This window comes from Ranitomeya variabilis, chromosome 6 (assembly GCF_051348905.1).
Source record: "Ranitomeya variabilis isolate aRanVar5 chromosome 6, aRanVar5.hap1, whole genome shotgun sequence".
NCBI classification, from domain to species: Eukaryota; Metazoa; Chordata; class Amphibia; order Anura; family Dendrobatidae; genus Ranitomeya; species Ranitomeya variabilis.
In genome coordinates this window covers 430,971,280-430,997,233 of record NC_135237.1, presented here as the reverse complement: position 1 = coordinate 430,997,233, position 25,954 = coordinate 430,971,280, and positions in this window count along the sequence as shown.

Below are 25,954 nucleotides of genomic sequence, written 5' to 3'. Positions count from 1 at the left end.
TGTCACCAACTGCATCGCATCCTACAACCCTGGTCGACACATCACTATTGATGAACAGCTTTTCCTGTCAAAGACTCGCTGCTGCTTTGTGCAATACATTGCAACAAAACCAGACAAGTTTGGCATCAAGTTTTGGGTGGCTTGCGACTTGAAATCAAAGTACATCTGTAATGTCCTCCCATATCTTGGCAAGGACCCCAGTCGTCCCAGCGGGGAGAGACTGTCCGAAACTGTAGTGATGAGGCTGAGGGAACATTCATGGACAAGGGCAGAACTGTAACCATGGACAATTTCTTTACATCATTGTCACTTGCACAACGACTGCTTAGCTGGAAAATCACTATCCTCGGCACAGTCAACAAGAGTCGCCGGGAAATTCCTCAATCCGCTAGACAGATGGACCGCACTGAATTCACCACTCAGTTGTTTTCAACCACTGGTGCCACACTGACAGTGTATGCACCCAAACGAAAGAAGGCCGTCTACATTCTCAGCAGCATGCACAGAGTGGTTGAGACTGAGGATACCAACAAAAGGAAGCCAAACACGGTCACACAATACAACCACACAAAGTGCGGTGTGGATGTAATGGACCAAATGGTGCGGGAGTACAGCGGGAGGCCAGTCGCCATGTTCTACAACATGATTAACTTGGCAGCACTGAATGCTCATGTTCTTTATCAGGCATGCACTGGGGTGCAGGAGAGACGGGTGGACTTCCTGGTTGAGCTTGCAAAAGAGTTAGGTGGCTCTCATGTGACTGAAAAGAAGGAAGGCATGCAAGGAGAAACTCCTTCAGCAACAACCTTCCACACCTAGCCCTGGCAAAAGGGCGAAGTGTCAGGTCAACCATCGATGCACGAACAATTGTGCAACTGAGAGATGTGTTGACTGCTACAAATACACGTGTGGCAAATGTACCAGGGACATACCCAGGCAGTGCCAGGTATGTTTCGACAGTGCAGACAGACTGCTGAGTGAGTGCTGAAATGCTAGTCACACAAGAAGGACATGCCACTCACACACACACACGTAGCCCCCCACTGCAGCCTATTGTAAATATGTGTGGAATTGTTTTATTCCTTGTATTTTTTTAAATTATTTTTATAACAAAAATAAAAAGCATGGAAACAAATAACAGTTGTTCTTTTGTATATTTTTCACACTGAAATTTCAGTCCTCTTGTGCGATTTTCGAGCGATTTTTTTTTGCTAGTGTGCTTGAGGCCTTAGACACAAATGCTTCTGGTCATTACTCACAGCTGTACCTTGCTCTAAAATTTCTAATTCTCTATTTAAGATATATAAAAAATGATTCATTGTTTCAGTGCTTTTTTGCTCAAATAAAACTAAACTAAATACAATATGTATAGTCTTTATATTATCAAATACAATAAACTGAATAGAACTAACTAGAAACTAAATGGCTAAACTCAATGGAAAAGAACAACCTCCTGTGGTGCGACAGTAATGGCCTTAACCCCTTCATGACCTTGGGATTTTTCGTTTTTCCGTGTTCGTTTTTCACTCCCCTCCTTCCCAGAGCCATAACTTTTTAATTTTTCCGTCAATTTGGCCATATGAGGGCTTATTTTTTGCGGGACGAGTTGTACTTTTGAACGAGATCATTGGTTTTAGCATGTCGTGTACTAGAAAACGGGAAAAAAATTCCAAGTGCAGTGAAATTACAAAAAAAGTGCAGTCCCACACTGGTTTTTTGTTTGGCTTTTTTGCTAGGTTCACTAAATGCTAAAACTGACCTGCCATTATGATTCTCCAGGTCACTACGAGTTCATAGACACCTAACATGACTAGGTTATTTTTTACCTAAGTGGTGAAAAAAAATTCCAAACTTTGCTAAAAAAAAAAAAAAAAATTGCGCCATTTTCCAATACTCGTAGCGTCTCTATTTTTCATGATCTGGGGTCGGTTGAGGGCTTATTTTTTGTGAGCCGAGCTGGCGTTTTTAATGATAGCATTTTGGTACAGATACGTTCTTTTGATCGCCCGTTATTGCATTTTAATGCAATGTCACGGCGACCAAAAAAATGTAATTCTGGCATTTCAAATTTTTTTCTCGCTACGCTGTTTAGCGATCAGGTTAATGCTTTTTTTTATTGATAGATCGGGCGATTCTGAACGTGGCGATACCAAATATGTGTAGGTTTGATTTTTTTTATTGATTTATTTTGATTGGGGCGAAAGGGGGTGATTTAAACTTTTATATTTTTTTTATTTTTTTCACATTTTTTTAACTTTTTTTTTTTACTTTTGCCATGCTTCAATAGCCTCCATGGGAGGCTAGAAGCAGGCACAGCACGATCGGCTCTGCTACATAGCAGCGATCTGCTGTTCGCTGCTATGTAGCAGAAAATCAGGTGTGCTGTGAGAGCCGACCACAGGGTGGCGCTCACAGCTGCCGGGATCAGTAACCATAGAGGTCTCAAGGACCTATATGGTTACAATACTGAAGCATCGCCGACCTCCGATCATGTGACGGGGGTCGGCGATGCCATCATTTCCGGCCGCCCGGCCGGATGCGGTAGTTAAATGCCGCTGTCAAATGCAGACAGCGGCATTTAACTAGTTAATAGGCGTGGGCAGATCGCGATTCTGCCTGCGCCTATTGCGGGCACATGTCAGCTGTTCAAAACAGCTGACATGTCCTGGCTTTGATGCGGACTCACCACCGGAGCCCGCATCAAAGCGGGGCTTCTGACCTCGGACGTACAATCCCGTCAGAGGTCAGAAAGGGGTTAATTACAGAACAAAAGACGGTGATTAGAGGATGTTAGCTAAAATCATTCAGGTCATTCGACCCGTCTCTGGGTTCCAAAGGTAGAAATGTTAAATGACCCCTCTCTGGGACTTCTAGTGTTAAGCTGTCTACAGTGGCTTGTGAAAGTATTCAACCTCTTGACTTTTTACCTATTTTGTTACATTACAGTCTGTGTTTAAATATTTTTTTAATCCAATTTCTGTGTGATGTATCAGCAATAGTGATGAGCGAGTATACTCATTGATTTAGTTTTTGTTGATACAGCTGCATGATTTACAGCTGCTAGCCAGCCTGAGTATATGTGGGGGTTGCCTGGTTGCTAGGGAATCCCCACATGTAATCAAGCTGTCTAATAGCCGCAAATCATGCAGCTGCAGCAAGGAAAACAATCTCCAAGCAGTCACAAATACTCGGAGACCACCCATCGTGCTCAGGAAAACCCGAGCAATGAGTATATTCGCTCATCACTAATCAGCACTAAATAGTCTAAGTTGGCGAAGTGAAAAAACTCTAGGCATAAATTAAATTTATGGGATCAAATAACTAAAAAATGGCATGTGCATATGTAATCATCCCTTTTGCTATAAAGTCCCTAAAAATTTCTGGTGCAAGCTTATCCTTCATAAGTCACATGCTTAGTAAAAGGAAGTCCTCTTGTGTGCAATCTAAGTGTCACATGGTCTGTCAATATACACACACCTTTTCTGAAAAGCCACAGAGGATGCAACACCATTAAAGGGCCACTGTCACCCCCCTCCAGCCGTTATAAACTAAAAGAGCCACCTTGTGCAGCAGTAATGCTGCATTCTAACAAGGTGGCTCTTTTAGTTTTAGGTTCAAGTATACCCCAAAAAAAGCGATTTGATACTTAGCCATAATTGGTGTCTCTAGCCACATAGGCTGGTCCTCCCTCCCCAGCTTGGCCAGATCCTCTGCCGTCACTCACATCTTCTTGGTCTTTCTGCGCCACCCCCTCAGCGCTGTTTACGTTTTCAAACCGGCGCCTGCGCTGTGTAGTACTGTTCTGCGCAGGCGCAGTAAAGCTCTGGCCGTCTGCCGTCCAAGCCAGGCTTTCACACTGCGCCTGCGTGGGCAGTGCGGCCCCCACCTTTGGAATCCCAGCCCCGCACTGTGCATAATGCATAACACAGTGCAGGGCTGGGACGGCAGACAGCCAGAGCTTACTGCGCCTGCGCAGAACAGTACTACACAGCGCAGGCGCCGGTTTGAAAACGTAAACAGCGCTGAGGGGGCGGGGCAGAAAGACCAAGAAGATGTGAGTGACGAGGAGCGTTTCGAGCTGGGGAGGGAGGACCAGCCTACGTGGCTAGAGACACCAATTATGGCTAAGTATCAAATCGCTTTTTTGGGGGGTATACTTGAACCTAAAACTAAAAGAGCCACCTTGTTAGAATGCAGCATTACTGCTGCACAAGGTGGCTCTTTTAGTTTATAACGGCTGGAGGGGGGTGACAGTGGCCTTTTAAGCAAGAGGCACCTGTAACCAAACAACATCATGAAGACCAAGGAAATCTCCAAACAAGTCATGGACAAAGTTTAAGTCAGGGTTGGGTTATAAAAAATATGCCAATCTCTGATGATTTCCTGGTGCACCATCAAATCCATTATCATAAAATGGAAAGAACATGCTACCACACGAACCCGCAGAGAGAAGGCCATCCACCAAAACTATTAGCCTGAGCAAGAAGGGTATTAATCAGAGAAGAAACAGAGACCAAAGGTAACTCTGAAGGTGCTGCAGAGTTCTCAAGCAGAGACTGGAGTATCTGTCCATACGACCATAATTCTGTGCATACGACCACAATAAGCCGTACACTCCATAGAAATAGTCTTTATGGATAAGTTGGCAGAAAAAGTCTTTACTTACACATAAAAAGTGTAAGGCTCATTTTGACTTTTCCAAAAGAAGTGGGAGACTCCCCAAATGTATGGAGCAAGGTGCTGTGGTCAGATGATACCAAAATTGAACTTTTTGGCCACCAAGCTAAAATCTATGTCTGGTGCCAAACCAACACAGCTCATCACCCCAAGAGCACCATCCCCACAGTGAAACATGGTGGTGGCATGATGCTGTGGGGATGTTTGTCGGCAACTGGGGCAGGGAGAGTCGTCTGAGTCATGAGGAAGATATTCTTGAGCAAAACCTGTTTCAGTCTGTCAGTGATTTGATGAATAGGATAGGTTCTCAAGTAGGGTCCAAAATCATTTAAATATATCAAAAACTTGGCACTCAAAGGAATTTTGGAACATATTTCTTAATTTTAATTGCAGTCCAAGAATAAGTACACATTTCGGTCTTAAATTACCTTCATCCATTGTACTACAGAAGAAATAAGCAAAATATATTTTTCAAAAATCATATCAGATAAACTTATGTCAACAATGTCATACGGAAATATGCGTATACATCACCAAAACAAAAAATGTATAAAATGTCATCTGCAGAATAATAAAATACAGCATATATCAAAAGAAAGAAAATAAACCTACCAGACTGCACAGGTAAATTGGAAGAAAAAGTGGACACAGTGTCCCGTAGAGTAAGGATTCTGTAAGATCAATAGGTAAGAATTAGAATTTATGTCACTGGAGGTGTATGTAGCTAGTGTGGTAGATCTGTTCACTTGGCTGCACATGGAGGTAGACACGGGAACATTGCGCCTTTAAGGATGTACTTGGTTTACTAGATAAGGCAAAAAACAAGTGTAAGCTCAAAATTAACATGGCCCTCTGGGCAAAACAGCAAAACAAAACGGTACCACTAGATACAAGGGGCATATTACCTGGGCCTGTGAGCTGTTATCCTCATTGCTGTACAGCTTATGGTTTCCTTTTCTTTACCTGATTGAAGGAATTCCCTGATGAACCCCTGAATGACCAAAAGAGGGAGGAAATAAATCGGAAGAAGATTCCATTAACCTCTTAACGACCAGAGGTATCTCATTTTTTTGCTCCACTTCTTCCCAGAGCCATAACTTTTTTATTTTTCTGTCAAAATGGCCATGTGAGGGCTTGTTTTTTGCGGCACCATTGGTTTTAACATATCGTGTGTTAGGGGTCGAGTGCCCGCCTCTGCACAGGGGGAATCTCGAGCCATCTCCTCTGCGGTCTCCCATTCCTCTCCAGCCGCAGCGGAGCCTGATCAGTGGAGACGTCGGTCCCAGCGTCTGGCTCAGCCTGATACTGTGCGGATGGTTTCTGCTGCTTTCCCAGGCTCAGCCATTGTAGCCAGTATTGGTCAGCGGTGAGCAGACGTCTCTGGGACTAAGTCCTGCTTTTTCACTTCTGAGCATGCCCAGGGTAAGACCTCTCATTGGAGGTCAGGGGTCACATGCTCAGGTACTGCTGCAGCTCCCATTAGTCCTCTAGGAAGGTCCTGAAGTTGCTCTGGTATTGTAGCAGCTTCCATTGGTCCTCTAGGAAGGTCCTGAAGCTGCTGCAGCTATAAAAGCTTTGCATGGCCGCACGGCCATGCGCTAGTATCACTTCATGTTATGAGCTTGCTAATTGTGGTCGCGCCTGTATGATTGTATTCAGGGACCCGGCTGAAATAAGCCCCTAGAATACCGGCACCTCCGGTGAGGAGTTTGTATGATTGTATTCAGGGACCCGGCTGAAATAAGCCCCTAGAATACCGGCACCTCCGGTGAGCAGTTTTTGTGTGCGTGACCACTGACTGCCATCAGCTCAGCAGTTAGCTGTTTCCCCTGTAACGCTAAAAGGGCACAGCGTGTTCTTTTCTGTGTGACTCAGTGAAGTAACTGAGTTCACTTATACCGCCATATAGTGCCGTCATTTTCTAGCAGCAGGTTGTCTCCTGCACGGTGGACCCCAGGCTACGAACGCACCAATTATAACATCCATATTATCTCGGTGCATTCCGCCAGTCCTCACATCGTGTACTGGAAAATGGGAAAAAATTCCAAGTGCAGTGAAATTGTAAAAAAAGTGTAATTCCACAGTTCTTTTTTTTACCATGTCCACTAAATGCTAAAACTGACTTATGATTTTCCAGGACATTATGAGTTCATAGACACCAAATATGTCTAGGATCTTTTTTATTTACCTGGTGGAATAATATCCAAACTTTGGTAAAAAAAAGGTGCCATTTTCCGAGATATGTAACGTCTCCATTTTTCCTGATCTTGGGCTGGGTGAGAGTGTATTTTTTGTGCACCGAACTGATGTTTTATTGATATCATTTTGGTGTGTATACAATCTTTTGATCGCCCGTAATTGCATTTTATTGCAATGTAGCTGCGACCAAAAAAACGTAATTCTGATATTATTAATTTTTTTCTCGTTATGCCATTTAGCGATCGGGTTAATTATTTTTTTATATTGATAGATCAGGTAATTCTGAACTGGGCAATACCAAATATGTGTATATTTTTTTGTTTGTTTGTTTTTTTATCTTGAACTGGGCGAAATTGGGGGTGATTTGAACTTTTATATATTTTTATTTTTGTTAAAACTTTTTTTTTTACTTTTTGCATACTTTAATAGTCTCCATGGCAGACTAGAAGCTGCTGTGCTCTTATCTCCTCTGCTACACACAGGCGATGACCAGATCGCCTGTGTGTAGCAGAAATGCTCACTTGCTATTAGTGCCGACCATAGGGTGGCGCTCATAGCAATCTGGCAGTAACAACTATAGAGGTCTGCTGGAGACCACTGGCTCTCATGCCAACCCATTTGAGACCAGTTATCATGTGACGGGGTTACCAATGGGCGGAATTTACAACGCACCTTTCTGGGCACATGATAGCTGATCTGTACAGCTAACATGTGCCTGCAACAGCCGCGGGTGGAATTGCGATCCACCCGCAGCCGTTAACTAGTTAAATGCCACTGTCAGTCTCTGAAAGTGGCATTTAACTCACGCTTACTGGAAGCATGTCGTAAATTCCGCCCAATAGTGACCCCAAACAGTGGGAGTCCGGCATCGGCATACTATTACACCCAATGTCGGAAAGGAGTTAAATTAAGTGCACAACTGTTTAGGCATTATAGGGTCTATATATATATATATATATATATATATATATATATATATATATATATATATATATATATATATATATATATATAGGATAGTCCATGTCCATAGAAACATGACTATGAGGTATATAACTGTTTTGTGGTTTTAATTCCACTGCCACTTCACTGGCAATTTATGATCTGAAGGGTTATTCTTTGACAAGGACATCATATATGTTTCTTCTTGGACTTTGTTAGGGTATTTTTTTCTGAACAAATTGTTGAAAAATATTGATCATACCCCTTAGCCCACTAGTATCTAAATTGTATATATTTATATATGTTTATTACATATTATTTGATCACCTATAGATGATACCTGGTCAGTTAGAGTAGTGGTAGGGCTACATAGGGGCAGTCGATAAGGAGCAGGGGTGCCATACCGTTTCAAGTTAGGGTGCCAACCTCTGCTGTCAGGAGGGGAATTGTGAAGGGCAAAACAAGTCCCTACCTCTCCTCATTTCTGCTTCTTTTTTTCCCAAATCACTGTTTTTCTGTGAAAAATGTTTGTTCATGTATATCTTTATGTATTGGGTGATGTTAGCATACTTAATTCAGCTCAATATTAAGTCATACAATTATTAATAATTATTTTTTTATATTATGTTAATATTAGCCCCTTCCCGACGTGCTGTACATATATAGAGCTGCGGGAGCTGTGTTTCCGCAAACCGCAGTATATGTATGGTGCCACGATCGCACAGGCTCACACTGAGCGCCGTGGCGTTTGGGTGCGTTTATCAGCTCTATGTGAGAGTTGACACCCTGCAACAATGCCCACGATCGGTGCTAGTAACGATCACGGACGTTTAACACCTCTGATGCCGCTGACAATAGTGACAACAACATCAAGGAGCATAGCACAGGGAGTGAGGTCCCTGTCTGCTCTCATTAGCACAACACAATGCGATTGTGTTGTGCTGATGGTCTCCATGGAGACCCCCGGCCGCACGATGGTCTCGTGGTCCTACAGGATCCTGTAGGAAAGGTGGCTGGACATTTTCTTAGGTAAAAAAATGAAAATATATTTGGTATCGCTGTTTACGGAACGACCCGCTCTATAAAACTGTCCCACTAGTTAACCCCTTCAGTGAAGACCGTAAAAAAAACGAGGAAAAAATGATGCTTTATCATCATACCGCCGAACAAAAAGTGCAATAAAACACAATAAAAAAGACAAATATAAACAAACTAGATGGTGGCCCGATTCTAATGCATCGGGTATTCTAGAATATGTATGTAGTATATAGCACAGCCCATGTAGTATATAACACAGCCCACAAAGTATATAACACAGCCCATGCAGTATATAACACAGCCCACATAGTATATAACACACACCACGTAGTATATAGTACAGCGACGTAGTATATAACACAGCCCACGCAGTATATAACAGCCTACGCAGTATATAACACAGCCCACGCAGTATATAACACAGCCCACGTAGTATAGTGCACAGCCACGCAGTATATAGCACAGCAACATGGTATATAACAGCCCACGCAGTATATAACACAGCCCACATAGTATATAATACATCCCACGTAGTATATAGCAGTGTGGGCACCATATCCCTGTTAAAAAAACAATTAAAATAAAAAATAGTTATATACTCACCTTCCGGCGGCCCCCTCATTGCCACAATGCATTCTTGGGACCTGAGCATCACGAGGAGCATCAATAGTAAAAAGTGATGCGGTGTTTAAATCCCGCCCCAATATTGCTGATTGGTCACGGCCAGCCGCAACCAATCAGCGACCCGGGATTTCCATTACAGAAGTTACAGACAAACAGACGGAAGTACCCCTTAGACAATTATATATATAGATATGGTCACGCTGAAAATGTAATCTTGTCCAGCAAAAAACAAGTTGCATCAGCAGAAAGATAAAAAAAGTTATAGTTCTCAGAATAAAGCGATGCAAAAATAATTATTTTTTCTATTACATAGTTTTTATTGTGTAAAAGCACCAAAACATAAAGAAATTACTTAAATGGGGTATCGCTGAAATCGTACAGACCTGAAGAATAAAGCTGCCATACCAACTTCACCACGTGGAATTCCAAAAAATAATTCCTGAATTGCAGGTTTTTGTTCATTCTGTTTCCCAAAAAAATCAGAATAGAAAGCTATTCATACACCTGCACAAAGCTAAAATAGGCAACAAAACCATAAGCAAGACGCTGGGTGAGAAGGAGATAACTGTTGGTGCAATAGTAAGAAAATGGCAGAAATACAAAATGACTGTCAATCGACATCGATCTGGGGCACAATGCAAAATCTCACCTCGTGGGGTATCCTTGATCATAAGGAAGATCAGCCTAAAACTACTTGGGGGGAACTTGTTAATGATCTCGAGGCAGCAGGGAGCGCAGTCCCCAAGAAAACCATTGGTAACACATTACGCCGTAAAGGTTTAAAATCCTGCAGTGCCCTCAAGGTCCCCCTTCTCAAGAAGGCACAAGTGCAGCCCTGTCTGAAGTTTGCCAATGAACACCTGTATGATTCTGTGAGTGATTGGGAGAAGGTGCTGTGGTCAGATGAGACAAAAATTGAGGTCTTTGGCATTAACTCAACTCGCCGTGTTTGGAGGAAGAGAAATGCTGCCTATGACCCAAAGAATACTGTGCCCACTGTCAAGCATGGAGGTGGAAAAATTATGTTTTGGGGGTGTTTCTCTGCTAAGAGCAGAAGGACTACTTCACTGCATCAGTGGGAGAAGGGATGGAGCCATGTTCTGTAAAATACTGAGTGACAACCTCCTTCCCTCTGCCAGGGCCTTAAAAAAATGGACAATCACCCAAAAAATACAGCCAAGGCAACAAAGGTGTGGCTTATAAAGAAGCACATTGAGGTCATGGAGTGGCCTAGCCAGTGTACAGACCTTAATCCCATAGAAAACTTATGGAGGGAGTTGAAGCTCTGAGTTGCCAAGCGAAAGCCTCAAAATCTTAATGATTTAGAGATGATCTGCAAAGAGGAGTGGACCAAAATTCCTCCTGACATGTGCGCAAACCTCATCATCAACTACAAAAAACATCTGACTGCTGTGCTTGCCAACAAGGATTTTGCCACCAAGTATTAACCCCTTCATGACCCAGCCTATTTTAGCCTTAATGACCTTGCCGTTTTTTGCAATTCTGACCAGTGTCCCTTTATGAGGTAATAACTCAGGAACGCTTCAATGGATCCTAGCGATTCTCAGATTATTTTTTCGTGACATATTGGGCTTCATGATAGTGGTAAATTTAGGTCGATAATTTCTGAGTTTATTTGTGAAAAAAACGGAAATTTGGCGAAAATTTAGAAAATTTCGCAATTTTCACATTTTGAATTTTTATTCTGTTAAACCAGAGAGTTATGTGACACAAAATAGGTAATAAATAACGTTTCCCACATGTCTACTTTACATCAGCACAATTTTGGAAACAAATTTTTTTTTTGCTAGGAAGTTATAAGGGTTAAAATTTGACCAGTGATTTCTCATTTTTACAACAAAATTTACAAAACCATTTTTTTAGGGACCACCTCACATTTGAAGTCATTTTGAGGGTTCTATATGGCTGAAAATACCCAAAAGTGACACCATTCTAAAAACTGCACCCCTCAAGGTGCTCAAAACCACATTCAAGAAGTTTATTAACCCTTCAGGTGTTTCACAGCAGCAGAAGCAACATGGAAGTAAAAAATGAACATTTAACTTTTTAGTCACAAAAATGATCTTTTAGCAACAATTTTTTTATTTTCCCAAGGGTAAAAGGAGAAACTGGACCACGGACGTTGGTGTCCAATTTGTCCTGAGTACGCTGATACCTCATATGTGGGGGTTAACCACTGTTTTGGCGCACGGCAGGGCTCGGAAGGGAAGGAGCGCCATTTGACTTTTTGAATGAAAAATTGGCTCCAATCTTTAGCGGACACCATGTCGCGTTTGGAGAGCCCCCGTGTACCTAAACATTGGAGCTCCCCCACAAGTGACCCCATTTTGGAAACTAGACCCCCCAAGGAACTTATCTAGAAGCATAGTGAGCACTTTAAATCCCCAGGTGCTTCACAAATTGATCCGTAAAAATGAAAAAGTACTTTTTTTCACAAAAAAATTATTTTAGCCTCAATTTTTTCATTTTCACATGGGCAACAGGATAAAATGGATCCTAAATTTTGTTGGGAAATTTCTCCTGAGTACACCGATACCTCACATGTGTGGGTAAACCACTGTTTGGGCACATGGTAAGGCTCGGAAGGGAAGGAGCGCCATTTGACTTTTTGAATGAAAAATTATCTCCATCATTAGCGGACACCATGTCGCGTTTGGAAAGCCCCTGTGTGCCTAAACATTGGAGCTCCTCCACAAGTGACCCCATTTTGGAAACTAGACCCCCCAAGGAACTTATCTAGAGGCATAGTGAGCACTTTAAACCCTCAGGTGCTTCACAAATTGATCCGCAAAAATGAAAAAGTACTTTTTTTTCACACAAAATTTCTTTTAGCCTCAAATCTTTCATTTTCACATGGGCAACAGGATAAAATGGATACTAAAATTTGTTGGGCAATTTCTCCTGAGTACGCCGATGCCTCATATGTGGGGGTAAACCACTGTTTGGGCGCACCGCAGGGCTCGGAAGGGAAGGCACGCCATTTGGCTTTTTGAATGGAAGATTAGCTCCAATCATTAGCGGACACCATGTTGCGTTTGGAGAGCCCCTGTGTGCCTAAACATTGGAGCTCCCCCACAAGTGACCCCATTTTGGAAACTAGACCTCCCATGGAACTAATCTGGATGTATGGTGAGCACTTTGAACCCCCAAGTGCTTCACAGAAGTTTATAACGCAGAGCCATGAAAATAAAAAATAATTTTTCTTTTCTCAAAAATGATTTTTTAGCCCACAATTTTTTATTTTCCCAAGGGTAACAGGAGAAATTGGACCCCAATAGTTGTTGCCCAGTTTGTCCTGAGTACACTGATACCCCATATGTGGGGGTAAACCACTGTTTGGGCACAAGTCAGGGCTCGGAAGGGAGGTAGTGACGTTTTGAAATGCAGGCTTTGATGGAGTGTTCTGCGTGCGTCACATTCCATTTGCAGAGCCCCTGATGTGCCTAAACAGTAGAAACCCCCCACAAGTGACCCCATTTTGGAAACTAGACCCCCCAAGAAACTTATCTAGATATGTGGTGAGCATTTTGAACCCCCAAGTGCTTCACAGAAGTTTACAACGCAGAGCCGTGAAAATAAAAAATCATTTTTCTTTCCTTAAAAATGATGTTTTAGCAAGCAATTTTTTATTTTCCCAAGGGTAACAGGAGAAATTGGACCCCAATAATTGTTGCCCAGTTTGTCCTGAGTATGCTGGTACCCCATATGTGGGGGTAAACCACTGTTTGGGCACAAGTCAGGGCTCGGAAGGGAGGTAGTGACGTTTTGAAATGCAGGCTTTGATGGAGTGTTCTGCGTGCGTCACATTCCATTTGCAGAGCCCCTGATGTGCCTAAACAGTAGAAACCCCCCACAAGTGACCCCATTTTGGAAACTAGACCCCCCAAGAAACTTATCTAGATATGTGGTGAGCACTTTGAACCCCCAAGTGCTTCACAGAAGTTTACAACGCAGAGCCGTGAAAAAAAAAATCATTTTTCATTCCTCTAAAATTATGTTTTAGCAAGCAATGTTTTATTTTCGCAAGGGTAACAGGAGAAATTGGACCCCAATAATTGTTGCCCAGTTTGTCCTGAGTATGCTGGTACCCCATATGTGGGGGTAAACCACTGTTTGGGCACATGTCGGGGCTCGGAAGGGAGGGAGCACCATTTGACTTTTTGAACGCAAGATTGGCTGGAATCAATGGTGGCGCCACGTTGCGTTTGGAGACCCCTGATGTGCCTAAACAGTGGGAACCCCTCGATTCTAACTCCAACACTAACCCCAACACACCCCTAACCCTAATCCCAACCCTAACCCCAACAAACCCCTAACCCTAATCCCAACTCTAGCCATAACCCTAATCACAACCCAACCCCAACACACCCCTAACCACAACCCTAACCCTAATCCCAACCCTAACCCTAATCCCAACCCTAACCCCAACCCTAACCACAACTTTAACCCCAACACACCCCTAACCCTAACCATAACCCTAACCACAAGCCTATTCTTAATTCTATTTCCAACCCTAGCCCTAATTCCAACCCTAACTCTAATTCCAACCCTAACCCTAAGGCTATGTGCCCACGTTGCGGATTCGTGTGAGATTTTTCCGCACCATTTTTTAAAAATCCGCAGGTAAAAGGCACTGCGTTTTACCTGCGGATTTACCGTGGATTTCCAGTGTTTTTTATGCGGATTTCACCTGCGGATTCCTATTGAGGAACAGCTGTAAAACGCTGCGAAATCCGCACAAAGAATTGACATGCTGCGGAAAATACAGCGCAGCATTTCCGCGCGGTATTTTCCGCACCATGGGCACAGCGGATTTGGTTTTCCATAGGTTTACATGGTACTGTAAACCTGGTGGAACACTGCTATGAATCCGCAGCGGCCAATCCGCTGCAGATCCGCAGCCAAATCCGCACCATGTGCACATAGCCTAATTCTAACGCTAACCCTAGTTCTAACCCTAACCCTAACCCTACCCCTAACCCTAACCCTAGTTCTAACCCTAACCCTAGTTCTAACCCTAGTGGAAAAAAAAAATATTTTCTTTATTTTATTATTGTCCCTACCTATGGGGGTGATAAAGGGGAGGGGTTATTTACTATTTTTTTATTTTGATCACTGTGATAAGTTTACCACAGTGATCAAAATGTACATGGAACGCATCTGCCGGCCGGCAGATTCGGCGGGCGCACTGCGCATGCGCCCGCCATTTTGGAAGATGGCGGCGCCCAGGGAGAAGACGGACCGACTTCGGGAGGCTCGGTAAGTATGAGGGGGTGGGGGGGGGGGTGGATCGGAGCACAGGGAGGGGGATCAGAGGACGGGGGGAGCGGACAGGAGCACGGGGGAGCGGACATGGGGACGGAGGGGGGTCCCGGACAGAACAGAGGACTGGGGAGGAGATCGGGGGCGGTGGGGGGGGCAGAACATGATTTCCAGCCATGGCAGATGCTATTGCAGCATCGGCCATGGCTGGATTGCAATATTTCACCATTTTCATAGGTGAAATATTGCAAATTGCTCTGATTGGCTGTTGCACTTTCAACAGGCAATCAGAGCGATCATAGCCACGTGGGGGCAAAGCCAACCCCCTGGGCTGAAGTACAACTCCCCCTCTCCCTGCAGATCGGGTGAAATAGGAGTTAACCCTTTCACCCGATCTGCAGGGACGCGATCATTCCATGACGCCACATAGGCGTCATGGGTCGGATTGGCACCGACTTTCATGATGCCTACGTGGCGTCAAAGGTCGGGAAGGGGTTAAGTCTTGTTTGCCATTTGATATTGCATCTCTCGATGTTAAAATTAACCTACCCTTACAATTATAGACTGTTCATGTCTTTGTCAGTGGACAAACTTACAAAATCAGCAAGGGATCAAATACTTATTTCCCTCACTGTAGTTTTATACTTTTAGTAAACTGTGAGTCATCTAGTTGGAAGGAATAAAGAGAATCTGTCACTGATCTGAGGGCATCATAAAAGTGGTTACCCTGACAATGATTATGACACTTTGTTACAGACTGGTTTGTGCTGCGCCCCAGAGTCCTGGTCGTTGCAGTAATGTCACTCTTCCACCAGGGGGAGTGATGTTACATCTGATGGTACTAAAGGAGTTCACCTGACCAGGTATCACAGTCACACACTACACTTCACACCAGTCCACCAGGGGGAGCAAAGGTTCTATCTACTAGGCCACTCCTCACACCCGGGTAAAACTGGTGGGTTTGATAGGAAGTCAGTCAGAAGCTGCCTGGGTTAGACCCAGAGAGGACCTGTCAGGTAGACAGGGGGAGAAGGAGGAACATCTGAGCTGCAGACAGAGGGTCCCTGTCAGGGGTGGGATCCTGACAGAGACCAAGCACGAGATAGAACGTTACGGAGCTGCGCCTGCACTTAATTGCGGCAGCATCCTAAGAAAGGACACGAAGCGAAGTATATTGTGGAGAGTGAGAAACGAAGTCACAGCACAAGGAGATAATACCGGGAGGAGTTCTGCCCCAAGATCGGCAGCCTCCTTCTGAGGTGCGTAGCCGGTGGCCAGAACACCGAGGGAGTAATAGGCTCTACGCATTACTTCAGAGACTGGCAGGACAGTTGATTCCAAGTTGGCTGCCCGACCTTAATACCTATGAAGACACGGAGGCAAATTGTGGGAGAGGGGCGTGTCTAGGGTCCCTATAAAATAGCTCCAGGCCTACCCTGTCATACGGGTTGTCCTATCCATATCATCTGGGGGACAGAGAGAGAGAGAACATCAGAATCATCCACGAAAGTTGTGAGGACTATCCCGTGGTGCTCAGCAGGGAGGTACTACAGCACACAGGCGCTAGTAGGAAGGCTACTGATTTCCACCTGGATAAGGGAACTCTGAATGTGCTTTCGGACCGGCTGGACTTGATGTGCCCTGTGAACGGTACTCTGGACTGTGGACTCTGAAGTCTTCAGTAAAAGGTAAAGAGACTGCAACCTTTGTGTCCTCGTTATTCATTGCACCTTACGACGACCACCATCACCACCTACACCTCTGGGAAGCCCTGGGGACATACTTCACCTGTGGGAAGGTACACCATCTAGCTGCCATTCCATCACCCCAGCGGACCCCTAGCAGCGTCGGTCACCCTGACCGAATACCACAGGTGGCGTCATGAACACCGTACAAACAACTACACCTTTAAGTGGATGCCCCTCAGAAGGGCCACGGACCGGGTCGGGCCACCGTGACATCCCCAGAACCGAGAGAGATAGACCCTGTACCGAGTACCCCATTGCCCTTACACGTGGGGGCGCTCCATTTGCATTCAGGAGTTCAGATAAAATTACCCTGTTTACCCTGCAATATTGAACTCTTGATATTCTTGAGTTGCAGCTTTCCATGTCTGTATCGAGTACCGTTTCTTACTTTGAATAACACATTCAGCTCTGAGGGATAGCCACATTCAGAGCCTTTGAGCAATGACAACCAGCTCCGGATTCCCCCTTTAACAACAGTAATGATACCCCAGAGAGAGCCACCATCACTGGTGCCTCCTCATAGAAATCACATTGAGTCAGTATATTTACATGCAGGGGTTCACCCCAGCTCTGCCTCCACCCTTTGAACCTTCCACAATCCCACCACTCAATCTTGTAAAAACTCCATTTCTGCAGCTCATGCTCATCAATCACACATTAACAGTTCCAATCAAACACCATATCACACATATAGCCATCAGCTTTTGCTTTGGCCAAAAGATTTTTTCAGCGTGCCACCACAACAACATAGACTGCTTTGACTGAGCACTTCTCTAAGCTATTAAATATTTCTTAAAATACCCAAGACTCTTTTTAGGTACAGTTTATTTATTAGGGAATATGTAACATACATTTTTTAAAATGACCAATAATGCCACATACAAGGGAAAAATCCAGTCACAACATGGCCTGACCACATAGTGACCGAATAATACCACCACACCATAACCAAACCACATATTACCACCACATAGTGATCGAATAATACCACATACAAAGAACAAATACTACCACACCATTACCAGACCACATATTACCACCCCATAGTGACTGAATAGCATATACAAGGAACAAATACTGCCACACCATGACCAGACCACATATTACCACCACATAATAATAATCTTTATATAGCGCTAACATATTATGCAGCGTTTTACAGTTTGTACACATTATCATTGCTGTCCCCGATGGGGCTCACAATCTAAATTCCCTATCAGTATGTCTTTGGAATGTGGGAGGAAACTGGAGTGCCCGGAGGAAACCCACGCAAACACGGAGAGAACATACAAACTCTTTGCAGATGTTGTCCAAGGTGGGATTAGAACCCAGGACTCCAGCGCTGCAAGGCTGCTGTGCTGACCACTGCACCACTGTGCTGCCCATTTTGTATTCAGTATTGTATTATTCAGTCACATAGTGACTGAATAATACAATACTGCTCATTAATTAAAACAACACAATACTAAGTGCCATTATACAAAGCAGCTTTGTATATAGCATACAGTGTCCGTGTACAGGTAATGCAGTGATCACTAGTGACTTTATAGACATGAACTTTGTTTATAGTGTACAGGTAATACAGGTTAAACTAATCAAATTTGCAGATGATGCAAAGCTAAGAGGGATAGCTAACACTAGAGAAGACAAAAAGGATTCAGAAGGACCTAGATAAGCTTGATCAATGGTCAGTGACTAATAGAATGGTATTTAACAGGAAGAACAGCATGATTCTACATCTGGGCAAGAAAAGCTAAAACTACATCTACAGAATGGGAGGAATAGAACTAAGCAACAGCATGTGTGAAAAAGACTTGGGTATACTAATAAATCACAGATTGCACATGAGAAAACAGTGTGATGCAGAAGCAAAAAAGGCAAACACGGTTCTAGAATGTATTAAGAGAAGCTTAGAGTCTAGATCATGTGAAGTAATTATCCCCCTCTACTCCTCCTTGGTCCGGCCTCAACTGAAATATTGTGTTCAGTCCTGGGCACCAGATTTTAAAAAAGACATTGAAAAACTGGAGCAAGTTCAGAGAAGAGCTACCAGGATGGTGAGCGAAGTGCAAAGTATGTCCTATGAGGAATGGTTAAAGGATCTGGGAATGTTTGTCTTGCAAAAAGAAAGCTAAGAGGAGACTTAGTAGCTGTCTACAAATATCTGAAGGGATGTCACAGTGTAGAAGGGTCATCCTTATTCTCATTTGCTCATGGAAACACAAGAAGCAATGGAATGAAACTTAAAGGGAGAAGATACAGATTAGATATTAGAAAAAAACTTTTTGACCGTGAGGGTGCTAAATGAGTGGAACAAGCTGCCATGAGAGGTGGTGAGTTCTCTTTCCTTTGAATTCTTCAAACAGTGACTGGACATACGTCCATCTGAAATGGTTTAGTGGATCCTGTGCTTCATTAAGCAGGGAGTTGGACACGATGACCCTGGAGGTCTCTTCCAACTCTAACCTTCTATGACTCTATAATACAGTGTTCACTAGTGACATTATACACAGGAGCTCTGTATACAGGTCCTTCTCAAAAAATTAGCATATAGTGTTAAATTTCATTATTTACCATAATGTAATGATTACAATTAAACTTTCATATATTATAGATTCATTATCCACCAACTGAAATTTGTCAGGTCTTTTATTGTTTTAATACTGATGATTTTGGCATACAACTCCTGATAACCCAAAAAACCTGTCTCAATAAATTAGCATATCAAGAAAAGGTTCTCTAAACGACCTATTACCCTAATCTTCTGAATCAACTAATTAACTCTAAACACATGCAAAAGATACCTGAGGCTTTTAAAAACTCCCTGCCTGGTTCATTACTCAAAACCCCCATCATGGGTAAGACTAGCGACCTGACAGATGTCAAGAAGGCCATCATTGACACCCTCAAGCAAGAGGGTAAGACCCAGAAAGAAATTTCTCAACAAATAGGCTGTTCCCAGAGTGCTGTATCAAGGCACCTCAATGGTAAGTCTGTTGGAAGGAAACAATGTGGCAGAAAACGCTGTACAACGAGAAGAGGTGACCGGACCCTGAGGAAGATTGTGGAGAAGGACCGATTCCAGACCTTGGGGAACCTGAGGAAGCAGTGGACTGAGTCTGGTGTGGAAACATCCAGAGCCACCGTGCACAGGCGTGTGCAGGAAATGGGCTACAGGTGCCGCATTCCCCAGGTAAAGCCACTTTTGAACCATAAACAGCGGCAGAAGCGCCTGACCTGGGCTACAGAGAAGCAGCACTGGACTGTTGCTAAGTGGTCCCAAGTACTTTTTTCTGATTAAAGCAAATTTTGCATGTCATTCGGAAATCAAGGTGCCAGAGTCTGGAGGAAGACTGGGGAGAAGGAAATGCCAAAATGCCTGAAGTCCAGTGTCAAGTACCCACAGTCAGTGATGGTGTGGGGTGCCATGTCAGCTGCTGGTGTTGGTCCACTGTGTTTCATCAAGGGCAGGGTCAATGCAGCTAGCTATCAGGAGATTTTGGAGCACTTCATGCTTCCATTGGCTGAAATGCTTTATGGAGATGAAGATTTCATTTTTCAGCACGACCTGGCACCTGCTCACAGTGCCAAAACCACTGGTAAATGGTTTACTGACCATGGTATTACTGTGCTCAATTGGCCTGCCAACTCTCCTGACCTGAACCCCATAGAGAATCTGTGGGATATTGTGAAGAGAAAGTTGAGAGACGCAAGACCCAACACTCTGGATGAGCTTAAGGCCGCTATTGAAGCATCCTGGGCCTCCATAACATCTCAGCAGTGTCACAGGCTGATTGTCTCCATGCCACGCCGCATTGAAGCAGTCATTTCTGCCAAAGGATTCCCGACCAAGTATTGAGTGCATAACTGAACATTATTATTTGATGGTTTTTTTGTTTGTTATTAAAAAACACTTTTATTTGATTGGACGGGTGAAATATGCTAATTTATTGAGACAGGTTTTTTGGGTTATCAGGAGTAGGGTTGAGCGAAACGGGTCGATCATTTTCAAAAGTCGCCGACTTTTGGCTAAGTCGGCGTCTCATGAAACCCGATCCGACCCCTGTGCTTGTCGGCCATGCGGTACGCGACTTTCGCGCCAAAGTCGCGTTTCAATGACGCGAAAAGCGCCATTTCTCAGCCAATGAAGGTGAACGCAGAGTGTGGGCAGCGTGATGACATAGATCCTGGTCCCCACCATCTTAGAGAAGGGCATTGCAGTGATTGGCTTGCTGTCTGCGGCGTCACAGGGGCTATAAAGGGGCGTTCCCGCCGACCGCCATCTTACTGCTGCTGATCTGAGCTTAGGGACAGGTTGCTGCCGCTTCGTCAGAAGCAGGGAGAGCGTTAGGCAGGGTCCACTAACCACCAAACCGCTTGTGCTGCAGCGATTTCCACTGTCCAACACCACCTTCGGTGTGCAGGGACTGTGGAAGCTATTTTTTTTTTTTTTTCCCCTCAGCGCTGTAGCTCATTGGGCTGCCCTAGAAGGCTCCGTGATAGCTGTATTGCTGTGTGTACGCCACTGTGGAAACCAACTGCTTTTTTCAAAGCACATATCCTCTTGTTCCTTCCTTTCTGCACAGCTATCTTTTTTGTTTGTCCACACTTTTTATTTAATTTGTGCATCAGTCCACTCCTATTGCTGCCTGCCATACCTGGCTTACATTACTGCAGGGAGATAGTAATTGTAGGACAGTTTTTTTTTTTTTTTTGTTTTTTTTTGTGGGAGATTAAGATTGGCATTTCTGCTACAGTGCCATCCCTGTGTGTGCCATCTCTCACTGAGTGGGCCATAGAAAGCCTATTTATTTTTTCCGTGATTTGTGTTCTAAAATCTACCTCAACACAAAAACACTACATCAATCAGTGGGAGAAAAATATTGGCCTCAGTCAGGGCTTGTGTGCCACTGCTGTGTGTGCTATCTCTCATTCAGTGGGCTATAGCAAGCCTATTTTTTTTTTTTTTTTTTTTAATATTATTTGGTTTCTAAAGTCTCCCTGAAAAAAAAAAAAAAAACCTAAAAACACAGTGGGAGAGTAATATTGCCCTTTCAGCTTGTGTGCCAGTCTTGACTCCTGGGTGTGCCACCTCTCTCCCTTTCATTCAGTGGGCCATAGAAAGCCTATTTATTTTTTCCGTGATTTGTGTTCTAAATTCTACCTCAACACAAAAACACTACATCAATCAGTGGGAGAAAAATATTGGCCTCAGTCAGGGCTTGTGTGCCACTGCTGTGTGTGCTATCTCTCATTCAGTGGGCTATAGCAAGCCTATTTTTTTTTTTTTTTTTTTTTTAATATTATTTGGTTTCTAAAGTCTCCCTGAAAAAAAAAAAAAACCTAAAAAAACAGTGGGAGAGTAATATTGCCCTTTCAGCTTGTGTGCCAGTCTTGACTCCTGGGTGTGCCACCTCTCTCCCTTTCATTCAGTGGGCCATAGAAAGCCTATTTATTTATTTTTTTTAAATATTATTGGGTTTCTAAAGTCTCCCTTAAAAAACAAAAAATACATAAAAAAACAGTGGGAGAGTAATATTGCCCTTTCAGCTTGTGTGCCAGTCTTGACTCCTGGGTGTGCCACCTCTCTCCCTCTCATTCAGTGGGCCATAGAAAGCCTATTTATTTTTTTAAAAAATATTATTGGGTTTCTAAAGTCTCCCTTAAAAAACAAAAAATACATAAAAAAACAGTGGGAGAGTAATATTGCCCTTTCAGCTTGTGTGCCAGTCTTGACTCCTGGGTGTGCCACCTCTCTCCCTCTCATTCAGTGGGCCATAGAAAGCCTATTTATTTTTTTTTTAAAATATTATCGGGTTTCTAAAGTCTCCCTTAAAAAACAAAAAATACATAAAAAAACAGTGGGAGAGTAATATTGCCCTTTCAGCTTGTGTGCCAGTCTTGACTCCTGGGTGTGCCACCTCTCTCCCTCTCATTCAGTGGGCCATAGAAAGCCTATTTATTTTTTTTTTAAATATTATTGGGTTTCTAAAGTCTCCCTTAAAAAACAAAAAATACATAAAAAACAGTGGGAGAGTAATATTGCCCTTTCAGCTTGTGTGCCAGTCTTGACTCCTGGGTGTGCCACCTCTCTCCCTCTCATTCAGTGGGCCATAGAAAGCCTATTTATTTTTTTTTTTAAATATTATTGGGTTTCTAAAGTCTCCCTTAAAAAACAAAAAATACATAAAAAAAACAGTGGGAGAGTAATATTGCCCTTTCAGCTTGTGTGCCAGTCTTGACTCCTGGGTGTGCCACCTCTCTCCCTCTCATTCAGTGGGCCATAGAAAGCCTATTTATTTTTTCCGTGATTTGTGTTCTAAATTCTACCTCAACACAAAAACACTACATCAATCAGTGGGAGAAAAATATTGGCCTCAGTCAGGGCTTGTGTGCCACTGCTGTGTGTGCTATCTCTCATTCAGTGGGCTATAGCAAGCCTATTTTTTTTTTTTTTTTTTTAATATTATTTGGTTTCTAAAGTCTCCCTGAAAAAAAAAAAAAAACCTAAAAAAACAGTGGGAGAGTAATATTGCCCTTTCAGCTTGTGTGCCAGTCTTGACTCCTGGGTGTGCCACCTCTCTCCCTTTCATTCAGTGGGCCATAGAAAGCCTATTTATTTATTTTTTTTAATATTATTGGGTTTCTAAAGTCTCCCTTAAAAAACAAAAAATACATAAAAAAACAGTGGGAGAGTAATATTGCCCTTTCAGCTTGTGTGCCAGTCTTGACTCCTGGGTGTGCCACCTCTCTCCCTCTCATTCAGTGGGCCATAGAAAGCCTATTTATTTTTTTTTTTTAAATATTATTGGGTTTCTAAAGTCTCCCTTAAAAAACAAAAAATACATAAAAAAACAGTGGGAGAGTAATATTGCCCTTTCAGCTTGTGTGCCAGTCTTGACTCCTGGGTGTGCCACCTCTCTCTCTCATTCAGTGGGCCATAGAAAGGCTATTTTTTTTTTGGTTTTTTTAATATTATTTGGTTTCTAAAGTCTCCCTGAAAAAAAAAAAAAAAACATACAAAAAACAGTGGGAGAGTAATATTGCCCTTTCAGCTTGTGTGCCAGTCTTGACTCCTGGGTGTGCCACCTCTCTCTCTCATTCAGTGGGCCATAGAAAGGCTATTTTTTTTTGGGTTTTTTTAATATTATTTGGTTTCTAAAGTCTCCCTGAAAAAAAAAAAAAAAAACATACAAAAAACAGTGGGAGAGTAATATTGCCCTTTCAGCTTGTGTGCCAGTCTTGACTCCTGGGTGTGCCACCTCTCTCCCTTTCATTCAGTGGGCCATAGAAAGCCTATTTATTTTTTTTTTTAAATATTATTGGGTTTCTAAAGTCTCCCTTAAAAAACAAAAAATACATAAAAAAACAGTGGGAGAGTAATATTGCCCTTTCAGCTTGTGTGCCAGTCTTGACTCCTGGGTGTGCCACCTCTCTCTCTCATTCAGTGGGCAATAGAAAGGCTATTTTTTTTTTGTTTTTTTTAATATTATTTGGTTTCTAAAGTCTCCCTGAAAAAAAAAAAAAAAAAACATACAAAAAACAGTGGGAGAGTAATATTGCCCTTTCAGCTTGTGTGCCAGTCTTGACTCCTGGGTGTGCCACCTCTCTCCCTTTCATTCAGTGGGCCATAGAAAGCCTATTTATTTTTTTTTTTAAATATTATTGGGTTTCTAAAGTCTCCCTGAAAAAAAACAAAACATAAAAAACAGTGGGAGAGTAATATTGCCCTTTCAGCTTGTGTGCCAGTCTTGACTCCTGGGTGTGCCACCTCTCTCTCTCTAATTGTGGGCCATAGAAAGCCTTTTTTTTTTTTTTTTTTTAATATTATTTGGTTTCTAAAGTCTCCCTGAAAAAAAAAAAAAACCTAAAAAAACAGTGGGAGAGTAATATTGCCCTTTCAGCTTGTGTGCCAGTCTTGACTCCTGGGTGTGCCACCTCTCTCCCTTTCATTCAGTGGGCCATAGAAAGCCTATTTATTTTTTTTTTTTAAATATTATTGGGTTTCTAAAGTCTCCCTTAAAAAACAAAAAATACATAAAAAAACAGTGGGAGAGTAATATTGCCCTTTCAGCTTGTGTGCCAGTCTTGACTCATGGGTGTGCCACCTCTCTCCCTCTCATTCAGTGGGCCATAGAAAGCCTATTTATTTTTTAAAAAAATATTATTGGGTTTCTAAAGTCTCCCTTAAAAAACAAAAAATACATAAAAAAACAGTGGGAGAGTAATATTGCCCTTTCAGCTTGTGTGCCAGTCTTGACTCCTGGGTGTGCCACCTCTCTCCCTCTCATTCAGTGGGCCATAGAAAGCCTATTTATTTTTTTTTTAAAATATTATTGGGTTTCTAAAGTCTCCCTTAAAAAACAAAAAATACATAAAAAAACAGTGGGAGAGTAATATTGCCCTTTCAGCTTGTGTGCCAGTCTTGACTCCTGGGTGTGCCACCTCTCTCCCTCTCATTCAGTGGGCCATAGAAAGCCTATTTATTTTTTTAAAAAATATTATTGGGTTTCTAAAGTCTCCCTTAAAAAACAAAAAATACATAAAAAAACAGTGGGAGAGTAATATTGCCCTTTCAGCTTGTGTGCCAGTCTTGACTCCTGGGTGTGCCACCTCTCTCCCTCTCATTCAGTGGGCCATAGAAAGCCTATTTATTTTTTTTTTTAAATATTATTGGGTTTCTAAAGTCTCCCTGAAAAAAAAAAAAACATAAAAAAACAGTGGGAGAGTAATATTGCCCTTTCAGCTTGTGTGCCAGTCTTGACTCCTGGGTGTGCCACCTCTCTCTCTCTAATTGTGGGCCATAGAAAGCCTTTTTTTTTTTTTTTTTTTTTAATATTATTTGGTTTCTAAAGTCTCCCTGAAAAAAAAAAAAAAACCTAAAAAAACAGTGGGAGAGTAATATTGCCCTTTCAGCTTGTGTGCCAGTCTTGACTCCTGGGTGTGCCACCTCTCTCCCTTTCATTCAGTGGGCCATAGAAAGCCTATTTATTTTTTTTTTAAAATATTATTGGGTTTCTAAAGTCTCCCTGAAAAAAAAAAAAAACATAAAAAAACAGTGGGAGAGTAATATTGCCCTTTCAGCTTGTGTGCCAGTCTTGACTCCTGGGTGTGCCACCTCTCTCTCTCTAATTGTGGGCCATAGAAAGCCTTTTTTTTTTTTTTTTTTTTTTAATATTATTTGGTTTCTAAAGTCTCCCTGAAAAAAAAAAAACCATAAATTAGGTGGGAGATTAATATTGACATTAGTGCTTGAGTGACAGTCCTGCGTGTGTGTCATCTCTGTGATTTTGTGCCACAGAAAACAGAGTGTGTAACATTGTGCCTGATTTTCCTTGTGGTCTCACCAACCTGTTAAGGGATATTGAAATCATACTGAAGTTATAGCTCACCGTGTAAGTTGTTTGACAGCAACAAATAAAGTTACTTTGGTTAAGATTTTA